Source organism: Squalius cephalus, assembly GCF_949319135.1.
Source record: "Squalius cephalus genome assembly, chromosome: 17".
Lineage (NCBI taxonomy): Eukaryota > Metazoa > Chordata > Actinopteri > Cypriniformes > Leuciscidae > Squalius > Squalius cephalus.
The window spans coordinates 2,116,923-2,122,907 of record NC_137138.1 but is presented as its reverse complement, the minus strand read 5'-3'; positions in this window follow the sequence as shown (position 1 = coordinate 2,122,907).

The window sequence follows — 5,985 nt, the reverse complement described above, 5'->3', positions numbered from 1 at the left end:
AAAAAAGAAGAAAAAAAACCTAATAGAATGGAATTTTTTTTTTCAAAATGTACAATTAATTTATTGATTGCTCTATAAATAATAAAGATAGAGGTTATTAAATAACAAACAAGTAAAAAAACAACATCAAAACAATAAAACATCTCAAAACAAAAGGGACACATAATAGTTACTCCACCTCCCCAGAAAACCACAGCACCAGTTTCACACATTAGGCCTGTTGTGCCACAGTGGCAGTGTTGGCCTGCTTCACTACCTCTGCAGGAGCTCGTATCTGAAGCAGGGTTCAATCAGGTCATGAACATTCATTGCGTCTGTCACGTGACAAATGAACGAAAGACTCGGAAGGTAAAGTAAGTATTTATGTTCCCTGTAAATTATTTTTTACTGCATTATAATGATTTCTTAATTCAGAATATGATAAAGACTGCGTAGGTGGATGTGTCTGGGGAATTTGGCTGTTAAAAGTATAACATTTAAAGCCCCTTAAATGAACGAAATGACTCGAAAAAAGATTTGTTCATTTTAATGAACGAGGTAGAACAAGCGAGTCAGTAAAATGATCTGAACTTCCCATCACTCACAGGGTGCCATCAGTGCCAGTCTGTTCCTGGTGTCAGTCTTGTTTAGGCCAATAACTGAAAAGGTTCGCTCAGCATCCGCATTTGAGTGTGGCAGGCTCAACACAATCTGGGCAACCTTTGATCATTTGGGGAATTTTAAAATGCCACTTGCCTGATTTGCCAAAACGTAATTTGTACCATGAGCCTATTTTTATTGAGCAATTAGCTAGCCCACATAACGCACGTCTATGGTGACCAGGAGGGGGCATGTTCGGTTCACTTATTTTTGTCGTGGCCACAACATATAAACTCGTGGGAACGTGATATTAAGTCATGGGAACGTCATAATATCTTGTGGGAACGTCATATTAAGTCGTAGGAACGTGATTATAAGTCGTGGCCACAATATAATTTTGTTGAGGTAGGCCTAACGACATCATTATGTCGTGGCCACGAGTTATGTTGAGGGAGCCACAGCGGCCAATACTGTAACCGTACCATAGACTGAGCTACAGCATAGATGGAGATGACAGAAGAAATAACATTTTACTTTAAATTAGGAATGTCATATAAAGATATAGTGCGGTCTTTGGCATTAAAGGAACACTCCACCGTTTTTTGAAATAGGGGTTATTCACCTTCTTTCCCACATTTAGATAGGTGGGCAAATGCATTTTTGTCTCAGTGCATGCGTTGTTTTAGTTTGACAGGGTCGGCGCTAGCTTAGCTTAGCACAATGAATGGAATCCTTTGTTGCCAGCTAGCATGTCCTGAGTAAAAGTGATCAAAAAAAAAAAAACACCTAATTATTTCTTGTGGCCTGCGTATTCACACCGAGTATAAATAGCGATGCAGGTTAACACTAGACGATTTCCTAGGCAGATATTGACTATATTAAGGGGAAGCACAGGCGAAGCACTGCTACTTAGGCGAAGCACAGCTACTTAGGCGAAGCACAGCTACTTAGGCGAAGCACTGCTACTTGGGCGCAGAGATATCACGCAACGCATGAAATCCCACGACTTCCGTCAACATACCGGCGTGAATAGTAGCTGGCTATTTTTCCTACAGTACATGAATGGCAATGAACATGGCTAATTTTGTGAGAGACGAAGAGGGTGACTTCTCAGACAGTCAAGAGCCAGAGCCAGAACCATACCTGAGTTTTCAGAAGATGAGCTGCGTGCTTTGGAAATAGAACGACAGGAGGAGGAGGTTGCGATCGCTCAACAGCCTGAGGACGTGAGGATGAGAGCCAACACGAACTGGTGGTGTGAATGTGGGGGAATATGCCAATCTATCCCGATTGAAATTGTGTCTGTGCTGTGGAGAGTGGGACAAGTTACTGCCATCGATGACCAGGCTCAGCGCGTCAGATCAAGATGAGCGTGCCCGCAGTTGTGTCACAGCTACCGAGGATTTCATGGCGTTGATCCATCCTGCAGTAACTTTTACTCTATTTTTTTTCCCGGTTTGATAAAGTGAACTGGAAAAAAAGCCCCACGCCGAATGGACCAAATGGACAACTGTCCACAGAGTAAGTGATTATTTTAAACATGACGCATGTATAGATCGACCCATATTATACCTGTATTCACATTCACATATTATACCACATATTCACATTTCATGTGTTGCGTGATATCTCTGCGCCCAAGTAGCAGTGCTTCGCCTAAGTAGCAGTGCTTCGCCTAAGTAGCAGTGCTTCGCCTAAGTAGCAGTGCTTCGCCTGTGCTTCCCCCTAATATAGTCCCCAGTCAATATCTGCCCAGGATATCACCTAGTGTTAACGTGCATCGCTATTTGTACTCGTTGTGAATACGCAGGCCACAAGAAGTAATTAGGTGTTTTTTTTGTTTTTTTTTATCACTTTTACTCAGGACATGCTAGCTGGCAACAAAGGATTCCATTCATTGTGCTAAGCTAAGCTAGCGCCGACCCTGTCAAACTAAAACAACGCATGCACTGAGACAAAAATGCATTTGCCCACCTATCTAAATGTGGGAAAGAAGGTGAATAAGCCCTATTTCAAAAAACGGTGGAGTGTTCCTTTAAAAGATAGGCCGGTCTCCTGGTGTTTAACAATCAAAGACGACAGTCTCCTATCATAAAGTTTCCTGATCTGAAGCACTCCTGTCTGGCAGGGAGACCCAACATGTGCCCATTCTGACACCTCTACACTGACCAGGAATAAAATATCAGTATAATTAGATGATTATAGCATTGTCTTCAAAAGTTACATTTAATATAGCCTACTCTTATCAGTGATTGTTCTGATAAGCTCAATCGTCCTCTTCCAGGGGAGCTGTCCCCCATCCTGATGTTCCTGGAGAACGCGTGAAAGAAAGATGAAACCCAAAAATGACACCACAATTCTGACACCTTTTGAGGATCAGATTTATTATTCTAACATTTAAACTTAGAACACATTATAAAACACCCTTTGACTTTATGAATACACAAATGTGACAGCTTAATGATTTTTATATTTTGTGCATTTATCCATCATAAAAGTGCATCTATCCATCATAAAAGTGCATGTGTCCATCATAAAAGTGTGCCTGTCCATCATAAAAGTGCATCTGTCCATCATAAAAGTGCAGATTTACTTTTATGATGGATAGATGCACTTTTATGATGGACATGCACTTTTATGATGGATAGATGCACTTTTATGATGGACAGATGCACTTTTATGATGGATAGATGCACTTTTATGATGGATAGATGCACTTTTATGATGGATAGATGCACCTTTATGATGGACAGATGCACTTTTATGATGGACAGATGCACTTTTATGATGGATAGATGCACTTTTATGATGGACATGCACTTTTATGATGGATAGATGCACTTTTATGATGGATAGATGCACTTTTATGATGGATAGATGCACCTTTATGATGGACAGATGCACTTTTATGATGGATAGACACACTTTTATGATGGATAGATGCACTTTTATGATGGACAAATGCACTTTTATGATGGACAGATGCACTTTTATGATGGACAGATGCACTTTTATGATGGATAGATGCACTTTTATGATGGAGACATGCACTTTTATGATGGATAGATGCACTTTTATGATGGATAGACACTTTTATGATGGATAGATGCACTTTTATGATGGACAGATGCACTTTTATGATGGACACATGCACTTTTATGATGGACACATGCACTTTTATGATGGATAGATGCACTTTTATGATGGACAGATGCTCTTTTATGATGGACATGATGCACTTTTATGATGGATAGATGCACTTTTATGATGGACAGACGCACTTTTATGATGGACACATGCACTTTTATGATGGATAGATGCACTTTTATGATGGACAGACGCACTTTTATGATGGACACATGCACTTTTATGATGGAGACATGCACTTTTATGATGATAGATGCACTTTTATGATGGATAGACACTTTTATGATGGATAGATGCACTTTTATGATGGACAGACACACTTTTATGATGGACACATGCACTTTTATGATGGATAGATGCACTTTTATGATGGATAGATGCACTTTTATGATGGACAGATGCACTTTTATGATGGATAGATGCACTTTTATGATGGACAGATGCTCTTTTATGATGGACAGATGCACTTTTATGATGGACAGATGCACTTTTATGATATATAGACGCACTTTTATGATGGACATGCACTTTTATGATGGAGAGATGCACTTTTATGATGGACAGATGCACTTTTATGATGGACAGATGTACTTTTATGATGGATAGATGCACTTTTATGATGGACAGATGCACGTTTATGATGGATAGATGCACTTTTATGATGGACAGATGCACTTTTATGATGGATAGATGCACTTTTATGATGGACAGATGCACTTTTATGATGTATAGATGCCCTGTTCACATTTCTGGGTTTCTCAGAAGTGTAAGGCATCATAGTTGGGTTAACTTCTATAGCAGTGAATGAAAGATTACATTAAATATATATTTTTGTGTTCCAATTTGCTCAAATAGCAAAAGAAAAACGCCACAACAGTGTTTTCACAACTTACAAAAAGAGTAAAAAAATAGATAATGGCAGTCGGAAGAAAGAAAGTTGTCAACTTTGTCACAGCCGTGCTATTAGAAACACTCTCACAGCAGCGTTAACTAGTTTTTGTGTAAATAATACAAATATAGTGTTATATGCACAATTATCTTTTATTATGACAGTATGTGGCAACATGTACATTAAAAGCGCATCTTCTGCACTAAACAATAATATTGCAATATTCTAGACTCTTACATGTACCTAACGCCACACTTACACTACAGAAAACTGTAAAAAATATATTTTTGTATTTTCAAATTACAAATTACTTGTATTTTAATTAAATACTTTTTGATGTATTTGTGCCCATCTCTGGTTAAAGGTTGTCAGAAGAACTGCTCCATGCTACATAGGATGCCGTTGCTAGTTGGCAACCAAATGTAGACACAGCATGCTGAAACTCTAGAGAGCAGCGACAGCAGCGGTGACTCTGAAAACAGCTAAACAAATTGTATAAACATTATTACAGAAATTAGTTATCACCCAGAATTTTAATCTGTTTGTCTGTTTTTTTTTTGTTTTTTTTTGGTACAAATTGCTACTTAATATAACAGTTTTAATCAGTAAATACTTTTAAACCTACTCCACACATGACTCCTGTGTGTTTTAGTCTTTCAGCATTTAGTTGTCAGTACCTTTGTCTCACACTCCAAACACCAGGATTGAACAGTAACCAGCCTAACCCAAAATCCTCAAATCCCTTTTTTTTATTTCAATAGAATAAATAAAGCTATCCCACTTGTGAAAGAATATTAGAAATAGACATTGCAATACAAATAATTGATATTGCATAAATATGCAAACGATATACTGTACATACAGAAACAGAGCAGTATACAGTTAACATCAGTTAATGGTAAACTTCTTTCTTGGATCTTGTTTGAATTGACAGGCTATTATAGGCTTGACATTGAATTCCCTCTAAATGTGTTATGGGCCATGAGGACTGTCTGGTTAGTAAAAAAAAAATCAAAATATGATTTCATCCAGTAAAAGTTAACTTCACAAGGTAATTTGTTTATTTTAACAACAACAAAGGGAAAAGAATGCTAACGATTACAAATGGAATGTTCAATATTTTTTTCTTTTTTTTTTTGCCTACCTATGAATTAAGAGGCATTGTTAACTCTTACATTCTAATTACATGTACAATCAAGGCATCAGATGAAAGCTTATCTTCCACTCTTTCTAAAGGTGTGCTCAGTTTGTTTCTAGCATAAAGTATCAGGAAGGTATGGCTCACGATTCATTAATATAATTAAACCGTTTTAGCATGTTTGGGTGATTCTGGGAGTTAAAGCCGAATTTGAGGTAACATTGTTTTGACC